We start from the raw sequence: 17,500 nt of genomic DNA on the forward strand, positions 1-17,500 counted from the left end.
TGCGTCGTAACGCGAGACTTACATGACGACTGTACTGGTGAGAGACTCATCTTCACGTGCGTCGTAACGCGAGACTTACATGACGACTGTACTGGTGAGAGACTCATCTTCACGTGCGTCGTAACGCGAGACTTACATGACGACTGTACTGGTGAGAGACTCATCTTCACGTGCGTCGTAACGCGAGACTTACATGACGACTGTACTGGTGAGAGACTCATCTTCACGTGCGTCGTAACGCGAGACTTACATGACGACTGTACTGGTGAGAGACTCATCTTCACGTGCGTCGTAACGCGAGACTTACATGACGACTGTACTGGTGAGAGACTCATCTTCACGTGCGTCGTAACGCGAGACTTACATGACGACTGTACTGGTGAGAGACTCATCTTCACGTGCGTCGTAACGCGAGACTTACATGACGACTGTACTGGTGAGAGACTCATCTTCACGTGCGTCGTAACGCGAGACTTACATGACGACTGTACTGGTGAGAGACTCATCTTCACGTGCGTCGTAACGCGAGACTTACATGACGACTGTACTGGTGAGAGACTCATCTTCACGTGCGTCGTAACGCGAGACTTACATGACGACTGTACTGGTGAGAGACTCATCTTCACGTGCGTCGTAACGCGAGACTTACATGACGACTGTACTGGTGAGAGACTCATCTTCACGTGCGTCGTAACGCGAGACTTACATGACGACTGTACTGGTGAGAGACTCATCTTCACGTGCGTCGTAACGCGAGACTTACATGACGACTGTACTGGTGAGAGACTCATCTTCACGTGCGTCGTAACGCGAGACTTACATGACGACTGTACTGGTGAGAGACTCATCTTCACGTGCGTCGTAACGCGAGACTTACATGACGACTGTACTGGTGAGAGACTCATCTTCACGTGCGTCGTAACGCGAGACTTACATGACGACTGTACTGGTGAGAGACTCATCTTCACGTGCGTCGTAACGCGAGACTTACATGACGACTGTACTGGTGAGAGACTCATCTTCACGTGCGTCGTAACGCGAGACTTACATGACGACTGTACTGGTGAGAGACTCATCTTCACGTGCGTCGTAACGCGAGACTTACATGACGACTGTACTGGTGAGAGACTCATCTTCACGTGCGTCGTAACGCGAGACTTACATGACGACTGTACTGGTGAGAGACTCATCTTCACGTGCGTCGTAACGCGAGACTTACATGACGACTGTACTGGTGAGAGACTCATCTTCACGTGCGTCGTAACGCGAGACTTACATGACGACTGTACTGGTGAGAGACTCATCTTCACGTGCGTCGTAACGCGAGACTTACATGACGACTGTACTGGTGAGAGACTCATCTTCACGTGCGTCGTAACGCGAGACTTACATGACGACTGTACTGGTGAGAGACTCATCTTCACGTGCGTCGTAACGCGAGACTTACATGACGACTGTACTGGTGAGAGACTCATCTTCACGTGCGTCGTAACGCGAGACTTACATGACGACTGTACTGGTGAGAGACTCATCTTCACGTGCGTCGTAACGCGAGACTTACATGACGACTGTACTGGTGAGAGACTCATCTTCACGTGCGTCGTAACGCGAGACTTACATGACGACTGTACTGGTGAGAGACTCATCTTCACGTGCGTCGTAACGCGAGACTTACATGACGACTGTACTGGTGAGAGACTCATCTTCACGTGCGTCGTAACGCGAGACTTACATGACGACTGTACTGGTGAGAGACTCATCTTCACGTGCGTCGTAACGCGAGACTTACATGACGACTGTACTGGTGAGAGACTCATCTTCACGTGCGTCGTAACGCGAGACTTACATGACGACTGTACTGGTGAGAGACTCATCTTCACGTGCGTCGTAACGCGAGACTTACATGACGACTGTACTGGTGAGAGACTCATCTTCACGTGCGTCGTAACGCGAGACTTACATGACGACTGTACTGGTGAGAGACTCATCTTCACGTGCGTCGTAACGCGAGACTTACATGACGACTGTACTGGTGAGAGACTCATCTTCACGTGCGTCGTAACGCGAGACTTACATGACGACTGTACTGGTGAGAGACTCATCTTCACGTGCGTCGTAACGCGAGACTTACATGACGACTGTACTGGTGAGAGACTCATCTTCACGTGCGTCGTAACGCGAGACTTACATGACGACTGTACTGGTGAGAGACTCATCTTCACGTGCGTCGTAACGCGAGACTTACATGACGACTGTACTGGTGAGAGACTCATCTTCACGTGCGTCGTAACGCGAGACTTACATGACGACTGTACTGGTGAGAGACTCATCTTCACGTGCGTCGTAACGCGAGACTTACATGACGACTGTACTGGTGAGAGACTCATCTTCACGTGCGTCGTAACGCGAGACTTACATGACGACTGTACTGGTGAGAGACTCATCTTCACGTGCGTCGTAACGCGAGACTTACATGACGACTGTACTGGTGAGAGACTCATCTTCACGTGCGTCGTAACGCGAGACTTACATGACGACTGTACTGGTGAGAGACTCATCTTCACGTGCGTCGTAACGCGAGACTTACATGACGACTGTACTGGTGAGAGACTCATCTTCACGTGCGTCGTAACGCGAGACTTACATGACGACTGTACTGGTGAGAGACTCATCTTCACGTGCGTCGTAACGCGAGACTTACATGACGACTGTACTGGTGAGAGACTCATCTTCACGTGCGTCGTAACGCGAGACTTACATGACGACTGTACTGGTGAGAGACTCATCTTCACGTGCGTCGTAACGCGAGACTTACATGACGACTGTACTGGTGAGAGACTCATCTTCACGTGCGTCGTAACGCGAGACTTACATGACGACTGTACTGGTGAGAGACTCATCTTCACGTGCGTCGTAACGCGAGACTTACATGACGACTGTACTGGTGAGAGACTCATCTTCACGTGCGTCGTAACGCGAGACTTACATGACGACTGTACTGGTGAGAGACTCATCTTCACGTGCGTCGTAACGCGAGACTTACATGACGACTGTACTGGTGAGAGACTCATCTTCACGTGCGTCGTAACGCGAGACTTACATGACGACTGTACTGGTGAGAGACTCATCTTCACGTGCGTCGTAACGCGAGACTTACATGACGACTGTACTGGTGAGAGACTCATCTTCACGTGCGTCGTAACGCGAGACTTACATGACGACTGTACTGGTGAGAGACTCATCTTCACGTGCGTCGTAACGCGAGACTTACATGACGACTGTACTGGTGAGAGACTCATCTTCACGTGCGTCGTAACGCGAGACTTACATGACGACCTGTACTGGTGAGAGACTCATCTTCACGTGCGTCGTAACGCGAGACTTACATGACGACTGTACTGGTGAGAGACTCATCTTCACGTGCGTCGTAACGCGAGACTTACATGACGACTGTACTGGTGAGAGACTCATCTTCACGTGCGTCGTAACGCGAGACTTACATGACGACTGTACTGGTGAGAGACTCATCTTCACGTGCGTCGTAACGCGAGACTTACATGACGACTGTACTGGTGAGAGACTCATCTTCACGTGCGTCGTAACGCGAGACTTACATGACGACTGTACTGGTGAGAGACTCATCTTCACGTGCGTCGTAACGCGAGACTTACATGACGACTGTACTGGTGAGAGACTCATCTTCACGTGCGTCGTAACGCGAGACTTACATGACGACTGTACTGGTGAGAGACTCATCTTCACGTGCGTCGTAACGCGAGACTTACATGACGACTGTACTGGTGAGAGACTCATCTTCACGTGCGTCGTAACGCGAGACTTACATGACGACTGTACTGGTGAGAGACTCATCTTCACGTGCGTCGTAACGCGAGACTTACATGACGACTGTACTGGTGAGAGACTCATCTTCACGTGCGTCGTAACGCGAGACTTACATGACGACTGTACTGGTGAGAGACTCATCTTCACGTGCGTCGTAACGCGAGACTTACATGACGACTGTACTGGTGAGAGACTCATCTTCACGTGCGTCGTAACGCGAGACTTACATGACGACTGTACTGGTGAGAGACTCATCTTCACGTGCGTCGTAACGCGAGACTTACATGACGACTGTACTGGTGAGAGACTCATCTTCACGTGCGTCGTAACGCGAGACTTACATGACGACTGTACTGGTGAGAGACTCATCTTCACGTGCGTCGTAACGCGAGACTTACATGACGACTGTACTGGTGAGAGACTCATCTTCACGTGCGTCGTAACGCGAGACTTACATGACGACTGTACTGGTGAGAGACTCATCTTCACGTGCGTCGTAACGCGAGACTTACATGACGACTGTACTGGTGAGAGACTCATCTTCACGTGCGTCGTAACGCGAGACTTACATGACGACTGTACTGGTGAGAGACTCATCTTCACGTGCGTCGTAACGCGAGACTTACATGACGACTGTACTGGTGAGAGACTCATCTTCACGTGCGTCGTAACGCGAGACTTACATGACGACTGTACTGGTGAGAGACTCGTCTTCACGTGCGTCGTAACGCGAGACTTACATGACGACTGTACTGGTGAGAGACTCATCTTCACGTGCGTCGTAACGCGAGACTTACATGACGACTGTACTGGTGAGAGACTCATCTTCACGTGCGTCGTAACGCGAGACTTACATGACGACTGTACTGGTGAGAGACTCATCTTCACGTGCGTCGTAACGCGAGACTTACATGACGACTGTACTGGTGAGAGACTCATCTTCACGTGCGTCGTAACGCGAGACTTACATGACGACTGTACAGGTGAGAGACTCATCTTCACGTGCGTCGTAACGCGAGACTTACATGACGACTGTACTGGTGAGGGACTGGTGAGTGTGAGCTTCTGTTGTTGGCTTCGCCTCCACGTCAGATGAGGTCATGTGTTATTATCGACCCAGCTGGGCGAGGACAGGTATTACGTTCTTCTGCGACTGAGTGAATATGTCTTACGTGTGGGTGAATGTGCTTTAGCATCTGCGTATCATTTTCAGTGCGTGTGACGTATTCCTCTGCGTATGACGTATTCCTCTGCGCATGACGTATTCCTCTGCGTATGACGTATTTCTTTGTGTACGACGTATTCCTCTGTGTATAACGTATTTCTCCGCGTATGAAATATTCCTCTACGTATAGTAAAACATTTAAGTCGATCGAACGAATCTGGTTCGTGAAACTGTTTCATACGACCCTCTTCATATCTGTTATTTCTATCTCTTTTTTTTTTTTTTTTTTTTGTAAACGCATCACTTACGACACCATCCTTGGTTGCCAGATACGTCAAGGAGATGTATATATATATACAAATTCCCAGTACCTTAATATATATACATAAGAAGGATTTGGAACTTGAGAGAGTCGACTCTGGGAGAGAACTTGATCTTTTCAAGTGGGATTTGGGATTCGAGTGTCGAAAACGAAGTCAAGTGAGTATTGGGGAGGGTAGAGGGGAAACGAGGGGTCACGACACTTCTACTGGCCAGAGAGGCCAGAGGTCAAGTGAAGTAGGAGAGGTCACGATAACAGGTGATAATGGGTCAAGATAACCAATTAGTGAGTGGTAAAGATAACTGGTAGAGTTCAAGATTAGCCAGTGGTGATGGTTTAAGATAACCGATCAGTAAGAAGGTAAAGATACACAGAAATGATAAAATCGTAGATAGCTCAAAATTAGTCAAAAAGTGTAACGTCAAGATAACAATCATTAACAGCTGTCAAGGGGACATGATAAGTAAATTTCACTATAACCTATACGTGATAAGATAACCCAGAGACAAGAGTTATGGCATCTAAGATAACAACTGAGATTGAAAGAGTATGAGATAACAAAAGGACAAAGCAACACAGGGGTGATAACCTGGTTATCTCTGGTGTGATAGATTAAGATAACCAACCACTGAGACGTTGCGATAACCATAGCTCGAGAGTTAAGATTACCAAAGGATTAGAAATCACGATGACTTAGGAGGAGAAAGTAATGAAAAATATGAAATTCAAGATAACGAAGGGATAGCCAACCAAGATAACCTAGGACCGACAGTTCAAGATAACACAGCTTTGAAAGACTGTGATAACCTTAGACTTAAAAGATAAGAATATGAAAAGATAACCCATCGTCTCACAACCAAGATAACATGGAAGCAGCCATCTAAACTATGAGTTGTGAGAGGAACAAAAGATAACCCATGATTTCAAACCCGTCCTGTTAACATGCGAGTAACTGTGTGAGGAAGGAGTGAGGGAGTGAGGGAGTAAGGGAGGGAGACAAAGAGTGGTGAGGGGTCTGGTTACTGGTCCAACATGAGGGATAATGAGGCAGGGGGATGTGGCCTAGGGGGGTAAGGCTCCTCCCCCTCCCCCAGTCCTGGGGACAAGCCCCCTCCCCTCCCCACACCCCATCATCCTCCCCCATCACTAGGGGGGGTATGGCTTCCCCTCGTAATGAGGGGAAAGTGTATGCTTAGCTCAGTTTCACAAAATTTAATAGAACGGTAAGGCCATGCGAGAGTCCTCTCTCTCTCTCTCTCTCTCTCTCTCTCTCTCTCTCTCTCACTCTCTCTCTCTCTCTCTCTCTCTCTCCCTGGTCGGCAGCCACAGACCAGGGATATATATGACCGACATAACACGCTCGGTTAACGTAAACGTTAGTGAGACAGCGAAGCAGTAAGCCAGTGGTTGTCAAGTACCACTCCTGTGACCCAGGTAGAATTTTTTTTTCTCTGCCTCAGCCACAGTCCATTGGTCTAAAAAGCTGCCAGATAACAAACTCAAGAAGAAAAAAATTCTGAGTATAGATAAGTGTCTAAAGTCCTACCGTTATCCTTGTCTTTTCTTATCAGTGATATGTAATTTCGATGTATATATATATATATATATATATTGGAATATATATATATATATATATATATATATATATATATTATATATATATATATATATATATATATTTTTTTTTTTTTTATTTATTATACTTTGTCGCTGTCTCCCGCGTTTGCGAGGTAGCGCAAGGAAACAGACGAAAGAAATGGCCCAACCCCCCCCCCCCCCATACACATGTATATACATACGTCCACACACGCAAATATACATACCTACACAGCTTTCCATGGTTTACCCAGACGCTTCACATGCCCTGCTTCAATCCACTGACAGCACGTCAACCCCGGTATACCACATCGCTCCAATTCACTCTATTCCTTGCCCTCCTTTCACCCTCCTGCATGTTCAGGCCCCGATCACACAAAATCTTTTTCACTCCATCTTTCCACCTAAAATTTGGTCTCCCTCTTCTCCTTGTTCCCTCCACCTCCGACACATATATCCTCTTGGTCAATCTTTCCTCACTCATCCTCTCCATGTGCCCAAACCACTTCAAAACACCCTCTTCTGCTCTCTCAACCACGCTCTTTTTATTTCCACACATCTCTCTTACCCTTACGTTACTCACTCGATCAAACCACCTCACACCACACATTGTCCTCAAACATCTCATTTCCAGCACATCCATCCTCCTGCGCACAACTCTATCCATAGCCCACGCCTCGCAACCATACAACATTGTTGGAACCACTATTCCTTCAAACATACCCATTTTTGCTTTCCGAGATAATGTTCTCGACTTCCACACATTCTTCAAGGCCCCCAGGATTTTCGCCCCCTCCCCCACCCTATGATCCACTTCCGCTTCCATGGTTCCACACAATTCTAAAAAGATGGCAGCAGCTCTATCTACTCGTCGAAGAGAGAATTTTGCAACATCAAAGAATATAATCATGAATATGATTACCAACATAAGGCTAGTTACATAGACACCGCACATACACACATCTGTACACACGTATAAATGCGTATACGCAAACACATAAATATACATAGACAAATATGTATAAACGAGCGCATGAAAATATGTCGATATATTCCTAACCACAAGAGCTGGTTACATAACTACGTTATTTCATTATCACGATTCTAAAATCGCCTTTTCCTAATGAATGATCCTACATGAACCCAACAGATGGCGTTGTATTTGTGTGACGTCTTGTTCCAACTTTTCATTCCAAGTTCCAGAGTTTCGCTTCTTTCTATATTTCTCGCTAGCATCATCCAGTGCGTGGCGCCACACCGTTAAAGTCGAGCAGTCCACCAGTAGTCGTATGATAACTGTCTCCCAGCTTTTGATTTGTCCCCACTCAAACAGTTTCTTCTCTTCGCCGGGTAATTCACAGCCGCCATTAACCAAACCGACTGCAAAGCAGTCTAATAGATGGCGTTGTGCTCCGGTGATGTCATGTTTCATCTCTTATTCTTCCCCTCCCTCAACGAATTCTCTTACCGACCATTTCCTCCTTGCTTTTGCTCCCCTGGAGCGAGACGTTTTATTCGCAGCGCGCTACAGTTTCTTTTCTTTACCGTGTGATTCACAGCGTCCGCGAGCCAACCGTTTGCGAAGCAGCTCAAAAGATGGCGTTGTCTTGAAGCGATATCAAGTCTCCAACTTTTACTTCTTCATTTCCCTACAGATTTCTCGTCTTGGGTAAGAGTTATGGTCGTTCCTGTGTTAAATGGCCCCCAGAAAGCCGCCCGTATCGCCGGGCTCAGGGGACATAGAGGACACAACCACTTGGGATAAGAAAGGGACTAACTGAATTCGGGGATTATACATCTTGAAGAATTCTGGGGAAAATGAATAAATGAATTACGTCATTCAGTACGAGCGATGATAAATACGTGCCGCGCGTGATATTCATTAATCTATTTCTTAGTCTTTTTTTTAATCTATCTTCAGAATTTTTCCTTTTAAACCCCATGATTACGACGGTACGACCATCGTAATTGTTCCACAGAACGAAGAGAACAATTATATAGAGAGAGACAGATAAGAGAGAGAGAGAGAGAGAGAGAGAGAGAGAGAGAGAGAGAGAGAGAGAGAGAGAGAGAGAGAGAGAGAGAGAGAGAGAGAGAGAGGTTGGTACAACATTCAATATGAACAGTTTCGCCTCATAACCCGACCCGTACCTCACGCCAGGTCGGATCTGTACAGCGAGGCGTTGTACGATATGTGTGTGTGTGTGTGTGTGTGTGTGTGTGTGTGTGTGTGTGTGTGTGTGTGTGTATCCCACTACAGAGCAGAGATGAGCGTTATTTTACACAACACTGAGAATACCCACACCACGCCCTAAGGTTGGACGATCGTGCGCGCACACACACACACTAACTTCGCTACACGAACGTCTGTACCTGGATGGTCGTGGACGTACACGCCAACCTCGACATCTACGAACGACCCACAATTTCCTGTAAAGTCGATGATCCGAACGCCATCACCTGGATCGTCCGTCGCGTCGCGTCGCGTCGCGTCGCGTTCCCCATCGCCCCATCGCCGCCACCACCAGGGGGAGCGGTCGTGTCTCCTGACGAGATGGAGAACAGATGGACGTGCGTCCCAGCCACATAGGGGTCTTCCGCGTCCCCTCAAACCTTCAGTTCCGCCGCCCTGAGTGAGAGTTAAGCGAGGAGGAGGAGGAGGAGGAGGAGGAGGAAGAGTAAATGGCCCTCGTGTGAGAGGGACGTCCACGGGTAGTGAGAGAGCCGGTCTCCCTCCCAGGCGAAGGGCCGGCAGACCGACCCAACTCCCCTCCCTCCTCCAGCCTGTCACCTTATATTTTCTTTCATAAAGACGCGTTTCCTCTCTCTCTCTCTCTCTCTCTCTCTCTCTCTCTCTCTCTCTCTCTCTCTCTCTCTCTCTCTCTCTCTCTCTCTCTCTCTCTCCTACTTCCCAGCCAGCCACACACCCCCCGGCTCCCTCCACACACTCCACTATCATTCTTTGCCATCGTTTTCATCCTCATCGGAGGTCCTCCAACGACCCCATCCACAGTCCTAATCCAGGCAAGAGCTTTAATTAAAATTTGGATCCGTCATCTGCGACGGTGGCGGTGCCCGGGACACACGCCGAGCGCAGCTACCGTCTTCCTCCACCGTCGTGGGACTACCAGCAGCTGTAGGGAGGTTGGGGTGGGGTTCTACAGCTGTAGGGAGGGTGCTGGAAGGTTCCACAGCTGTAGAGAGAGTGTTGGAAGGTTCCACAGCTGTAGGGAGGGTGCTGGAAGGTTCCACAGCTGTAAGGAAGGTGCTGGAAGGTTCCACAGCTGTAGGGAAGGTGCTGGAAGGATCTACAGCTGTAGGGAAGGTGCTGGAAGGATCTAAAGCTGTAGGGAGGGTCCTGGAAGGTTCCACAGCTGTAGGGAGGGCGTTGGGAGGTTCCACAGCTGTAGGGGGGGGGTGCTGGAAGGTTCCACAGCTATAGGAAGGGTGCTGGAAGGCTCCACAGCTGTATGAAGGGTGTAGGAAGTTCCTAAAGCTGCAGGGAGGATGTGGGAAGGCCTTAAAGGTGTGGGAAGGATGTTGAAGGGTTCAACAGCTTTAGGGAGGATGCTGGGAGGCCCTGCAACTCTACTAGGGAGGGTGTGAGAAGGTCCTACAGCTGTGGGGAGGGTGGTGGAAGTTCCTGTAGATTAGAGCGCGCTGTGAGTAGAGAGGGTGGAGAGATCCTACAGCTGAGGGTGTGGGGAAATGTCCTACAACTATGTGTATGAGGACCGGCAAGCTAAGGGGAAGGGGAAGGAAAGAGGCGTTGGGTAACGAGGAAGGAATGGGGGAAGACGTTGGGTAAAGAGGAAGGAATGGGGGAAGACGTTGGGTAAAGTGGAGGGTAGGAGGCCCCGCAGGTCAATCTAGGGCTGATGAGGCCATCTTGGTGGGAGCCGAAGTTTGTCCAGGAGGCCGGGAGGAGACGTGGGTGTTGGTGGTGGTGGAGGCCGCGGGAGGAGACGTGGGTGTTGGTGGTGGTGGAGGCCACGGGAGGAGACGTGGGTGTTGGTGGTGGTGGAGGCCACGGGAGGAGACGTGGGTGTTGGTGGTGGTGGAGGCCACGGGAGGAGACGTGGGTGTTGGTGGTGGTGGAGGCCGGGAGGAGACGTGGGTGTTGGTGGTGGTGGAGGCCACGGGAGGAGACGTGGGTGTTGGTGGTGGTGGAGGCCACGGGAGGAGACGTGGGTGTTGGTGGTGGTGGAGGCCACGGGAGGAGACGTGGGTGTTGGTGGTGGTGGAGGCCACGGGAGGAGACGTGGGTGTTGGTGGTGGTGGAGGCCACGGGAGGAGACGTGGGTGTTGGTGGTGGTGGAGGCCACGGGAGGAGACGTGGGTGTTGGTGGTGGTGGAGGCCGGGAGGAGACGTGGGTGTTGGTGGTGGTGGAGGCCACGGGAGGAGACGTGGGTGTTGGTGGTGGTGGAGGCCACGGGAGGAGACGTGGGTGTTGGTGGTGGTGGAGGCCACGGGAGGAGACGTGGGTGTTGGTGGTGGTGGAGGCCACGGGAGGAGACGTGGGTGTTGGTGGTGGTGGAGGCCACGGGAGGAGACGTGGGTGTTGGTGGTGGTGGAGGCCACGGGAGGAGACGTGGGTGTTGGTGGTGGTGGAGGCCACGGGAGGAGACGTGGGTGTTGGTGGTGGTGGAGGCCACGGGAGGAGACGTGGGTGTTGGTGGTGGTGGAGGCCACGGGAGGAGACGTGGGTGTTGGTGGTGGTGGAGGCCACGGGAGGAGACGTGGGTGTTGGTGGTGGTGGAGGCCACGGGAGGAGACGTGGGTGTTGGTGGTGGTGGAGGCCACGGGAGGAGACGTGGGTGTTGGTGGTGGTGGAGGCCACGGGAGGAGACGTGGGTGTTGGTGGTGGTGGAGGCCACGGGAGGAGACGTGGGTGTTGGTGGTGGTGGAGGCCACGGGAGGAGACGTGGGTGTTGGTGGTGGTGGAGGCCACGGGAGGAGACGTGGGTGTTGGTGGTGGTGGAGGCCACGGGAGGAGACGTGGGTGTTGGTGGTGGTGGAGGCCACGGGAGGAGACGTGGGTGTTGGTGGTGGTGGAGGCCACGGGAGGAGACGTGGGTGTTGGTGGTGGAGGCCACTTGTGTTGGAGGATACGTGGGTGTTGGTGCCGGCGGCAAATTGTGTTGGAGGAGACGTGGTTGCTTCACAAGCGCTGAAGATGAAACTAAGGAGGAGAAGTGGGTGTTTCCGAAGCACCGGGGTGAAACAGCGGAGGAGGAGGAAAAGTGGGTGTTTCAGTGGTACTGGAAGTGAAACTAGAGAGTGAAGGGAAGCATATCATGCTTCAGTAATACCTGAGGAGTAGAAACAAGAGATTTAGTCGCCTGATTCAGAAACTGGTAAAGAAGGCTGAGAAGTGAGTGTTTCAGTACTATGGAGCGAAACTTGAGAAAGAGGAGGAATCTATGGTGTTTCAGCAGGGGTGGAGGAGGAGGTTGGGGCGTTTCAGCAGAGGAGGAGGAGGAGAGTTTCAGCAGCTAAGGGTAAAAGAGGGTGAGGAAGACTGGATCTTTCTAACAATATTGGGGGAAACTAGAGGTGGTGGGGGGGGGGGGGGGGGGAAGCCCAGGTGTTTCAGCAGCCCAAAATGTGAGAGGAGAGGGAGGGGGTTTAAGATGGGGCTCTTCAGGGTAGAACTAGGGGTGAAGACGTGGTGCCACGGCGGCCCGAGGATAAAGAAAAGGGAGACAGAGGGTCTATTGTAACAACTGGAAATGGTGTTGAAGTAAGAAAGGAAGAGGGGTTTCAACGGGGTTGGGGGAGGGGGGTAGTTTCATCAGCTTGGAGTAAAAGAGAGTACAGGATGTCTCAATCACTTAGGAGGGGGGTGAAACAGAGGGGGAGGGGGTGAAACAGAGGGGGAGGGGGTGAAACAGAGGGGGGAAGAAGGGTGAAACAGAGGGGGGGTGAAATTAAGGGAGTAGAGAAGGAGGCAATATGTATCAGTATCGCTGAGCTGCCAATGTGTGAAAACCAGAGGACGTTTCAGTTTCCGTGGGTTGAAGCACATGAAGAAACATTTGTTTCAATAGACTTTCGTCAATTAAGGGAAGTAACGTTTTACTAACTTGGTCATTAGATCATTAAAAAAATAAGAAAGGAAATTGGAGTTTCAGTAGCGTTGTCGAAACAGGAATAGGAAGAAGAAGAAGAGGAAGAAGAAGAAGAAGAAGAAGAAGAAGAAGAAGAAGAAGAAGAAGAAGAAGAAGAGAGTGTTTCAGCCCTCCCCTGGATGAAACTAATGTGAGAGAATAGAAGTTTTGCCTGTTAAATCGCTCCAAAGGAAGGGTAGAGAAACAATGAAACAAATGAAACAATGCTCAGGAGAAGGGGCGTTTCAGTAGGTAGGGAGAGTTTCACACTCAGTTCCCTAAAGCAGGGAGAAAAGATGGCGTTTCCACTAATGAGAGGTGAAACACGCGACGAGGAGTATAGTTTCATTACCCTGGATGAAACAGAAACAGGGCGGATGTCTGGGGGAGGTGTGGAAGGCTGTGTTTCAGAAGGTAGGAAGGTGGTTCTTGGTCAGTCATCAGAACCATGGAAATTCTAAGTACTGAAAGGTGAAACACGGAGGACTAGGAGGGACGTTTCAGGATTCTGGGTGAAACAGAAGGTGGAAGGAGGAGGTGGAGGGTAAGATGCTGAGGGGGGGATGTTTGAGGGAGGGAGGGAGGTGGGTGTTGTGGAGTCATAGAAGGGGGGTGTGTGTGGCAGTGGTGGTGGGTCGGGGGGACGTGACCAAGAACAAGGTAGGTCCATAAGCCAGGCCATTACAGTTAATTTCAGAAAGTGGAAAATTCTGTTGCCAGATGAACTGTGGGAAGAGAGGGTTAAGATGAGGGGTTGTTGCAGGGGTGGTGGGTAGAGGGTTGCACGGGTGGTGGGTGGGTTGCATGGGTGGTGGGTAGGTTGCAGGGGTGGTAGGTAGGTTGAAGGGGTGGTGGGTAGGTTGCAGGGGTGGTGGGTAGGTTGAAGGGGTGGTGGGTAGGTTGCAGGGGTGGTGGGTAGGGGGTTGCAGGGGTGGTGGGTGGGTTGCAGGGGTGGTGGGTGGGTTGCAGGGGTGGTGGGTGGTTTGCAGGGGTGGTGGGTAGAGGGTTGCAGGGGTGGTGGGTAGGTTGCAGGGGTGGTGGGTAGGGGGTTGCAGGGGTGGTGGGTAGGGGGTTGCAGGGGTGGTGGGTAGGTTGCAGGGGTGGTAGGTAGGTTGCAGGGGTGGTGGGTAGGGGGTTGCAGGGGTGGTGAGTAGGTTGCAGGGGTGGTAGGTAGGTTGCAGGGGTGGTGGGTGGGTTGCAGGGGTGGTGGGTAGGGGGTTGCAGGGGTGGTGAGTAGGTTGCAGGGGTGGTAGGTAGGTTGCAGGGGTGGTGGGTGGGTTGCAGGGGTGGTGGGTAGGGGGTTGCAGGGGTGGTGGGTGGTTTGCAGGGGTGGTGGGTAGAGGGTTGCAGGGGTGGTGGGTAGGTTGCAGGGGTGGTGAACTGCAAAAGGTGGAATGTTGCAGGGGGTACATGGTTGGTGAGGAGGGGGCATTATCATATACAACGTCGAGGATCTACTCCAATGTCAACTTTTATAAGCAAGAATGAAATGAGAAATTAGCCCTTAATTAGCCACTGCAGAGGGATTAGCCGAGGAGGAGGAGGCTCATAGATGAAATGAAAAACAAACGAGGCTAGACCATGCGCTTGAGCAGAATTGAAACGTATATATATTCTTCCCTCATGAAGAGGATTAAGTCCTAATGATCCTTAACACTGAAGCATTTGATGGTCTTTGACCACATCTGGTGGTCACTTACGCCAGTCTTGTAATTGTCACAGCTTTTTATGGAAATCCTCCTAAAAAAAAAACACACAGGTAAGACCAGTGGAGTGAAGAGCCGGTTCGCTGTTTAGGGGATGAGGTCTGCCGCCCCTCGTCGTCTCGCTCCTGTACTAAGTAAAAAAAGGTTTGGAAGAACTGAACTACGAGTTAAAACTTAAGTTTAGACAGTAAGAACCAAACCAGCGACTTAAAAACCTTAACTAAGGTTTGAACACTTAGGACTAAACCCGGATTTAATACGTGTACAGGTCGTGTACACACACGTGTACATACAAGTGGTCACTAAGGGTCATACGTCATGTCAACCTTTACCTCCGACAGGCGAAACAGAAAACGGGATTCACCTCGTTAGACCAGCCTTGTACAACCTTTTAAAAATTCCCCGTCCAACATGTCTGTAAATATATCTGTCCCATAACTCGGGCATCTGTTCCTCATTTACACCAACACAGAAGACAAGATGTACATGAAAATAGTCGAATAATCTACTATCTACTCTATTAATGGACAATTAATCTACTATCTACTCTATCAACAGACAATTAATCTACTATCTACTCTATCAACAGACAATTAATCTACTATCTACTCTATCAACAGACAATTAATCTACTATCTACTCTATTAATAGACAATTAATCAACTAAGAACTTTTTAGAGTGATGGATGACACACACACACACACACCGGTGGCTAGAAATCCCCTCTGGTGAAAGGCTGAATAAGTGAGGCCATGCGGAGGGGAGGATGGGGACGTAGTGACCAACCATCTAATTGTATTGACCCATTTTCTACGATACGGGTAGGGGGAGGGGAGGGGGGAAGTTCTACACTCGTACACCCCCCTCCCCAATCACTCGTGTGTGTGTGTGTGTGTGTGTGTGTGTGTGTGTGTGTGTATCCTGCCGTGTTCTGGGAACATTTGAGACATGACTGTGGAAGGTGATGGTCATAACGTAGGGTAACACACACCCAGTGTGTGTAGGTCCGAGAGCACACGAGCCGGTGTGGGTCATGACCCCAGGTCCCCCGTGACCTGTCATCTGGACGTATGTACACTCTCTGTAAGGAGGAAAGGTGATAATAATAATAATAATAATAATAATAATAATAATAATAATAATAATAATAATGATAATAATAATAATAATAATAACAACAATAATCATAATGATAATATAATAATAGTCAAAATACTAATAATAGTAATAGTAATGATAATAATGATAATAATAATAATAATAATAATAATAATAATAATAATAATAATAAGTATAATAATAATTATAATAATAACAATGATAATAATAATGATAATGCAATAATAGTCAAAATACTAATAATAGTAATAGTAATGATAATAATAATAATAATAATAATAATAATAATAATAATAATAATAATACAGGTTAAATCTGCTTTTAATGCGCCGGAATCTATCAGCGAGGGGGGGGGGGGCAATTATCTGCGAGAGAGAGAGAGAGAGAGAGAGAGAGAGAGAGAGAGAGAGAGAGAGAGAGAGAGAGAGAGAGAGGTGAGGGGTGTGTAAATGAAAACATAATCATCATTCTAATCCCTTGAGCATGACGATGCGATCCTTTGGATACGATAGCTTGACCTTTGACCTGACCCTTATAGGTCAGGTCAAAGGTCTAAGGTCATGCTCACTGACCGTATCGCCATGGTAATGGGATCGCTTCATCGTGCTCAAGGGTCGTACCGTCGTGCTCAAGGGTCGTACCGTCATGCTCAAGGGTCGTACCGTCGTGCTCAAGGGTCGTACCGTCGTGCTCAAGGGTCGTACCGTCGTGCTCAAGGACCGTACCGTCGTGCTCAAGGGTCGCACCGTCGTGCTCAAGGGTCGTACCGTCGTGCTCAAGGGTCGTACCGTCGTGCACATGGGTCGTACCGTCGTGCTCAAGGACCGTACCGTCGTGCTCAAGGGTCGTACCGTCGTGCTCAAGGACCGTACCGTCGTGCTCAAGGACCGTACCGTCGTGCTCAAGGGTCGTACCGTCGTGCTCAAGGACCGTACCGTCGTGCTCAAGGATCATACCGTCGTGCTCGAAGGTCGTACCGTCGTGCTCAAGGGTCGTACCGTCGTGCTCAAGGGTCGTACCGTCGTGCTCAAGGAACGTACCGTCGTGCTCAAGGGTCGTAACGTCGTGCTCAAGGAACGTACCGTCGTGCTCAAGGATCGTACCGTCGTGCTCAAGGGTCCTAACGTCGTGCTCAAGGGTCGTACCGTCGTGCTCAAGGATCGTACCGTCGTGCTCATGGGTCGTACCGTCGTGCTCAAGGGTCGTGCCGTCGTGCTCAAGGGCCGTACCGTCGTGCTCAAGGGTCGTAACGTCGTGCACATGGGTCGTACCGTCGTCCACATGGGTCGTACCGTCGTGCTCAAGAGGTGCACGTTATTACAGCAGATGCGAGAAACTGAAATTCAAACATAAACTCCATTCATTATGGCCAAAAGTGTTGGCCAGAATGTTGCAATGCATTACTAGAACTCATGGACCCGGTTCAATACAAGCAACACATGCTGAATACATTGAGACGTAAAAAAAAAGAAATACATATATATATATATATATATATATATATATATATATATATATATATATATATATATATATATATAAATGAACATATAAATTACACCATGACCCCCACAGACACTCAGATTTGCATTAAGAAAAAAAAGAGTTGAAGCTGTATTTTTTTTGAAGCAATGATT

Source organism: Panulirus ornatus, chromosome 2 (genome assembly GCF_036320965.1).
Source record: "Panulirus ornatus isolate Po-2019 chromosome 2, ASM3632096v1, whole genome shotgun sequence".
Classification (NCBI taxonomy): Eukaryota; Metazoa; Arthropoda; class Malacostraca; order Decapoda; family Palinuridae; genus Panulirus; species Panulirus ornatus.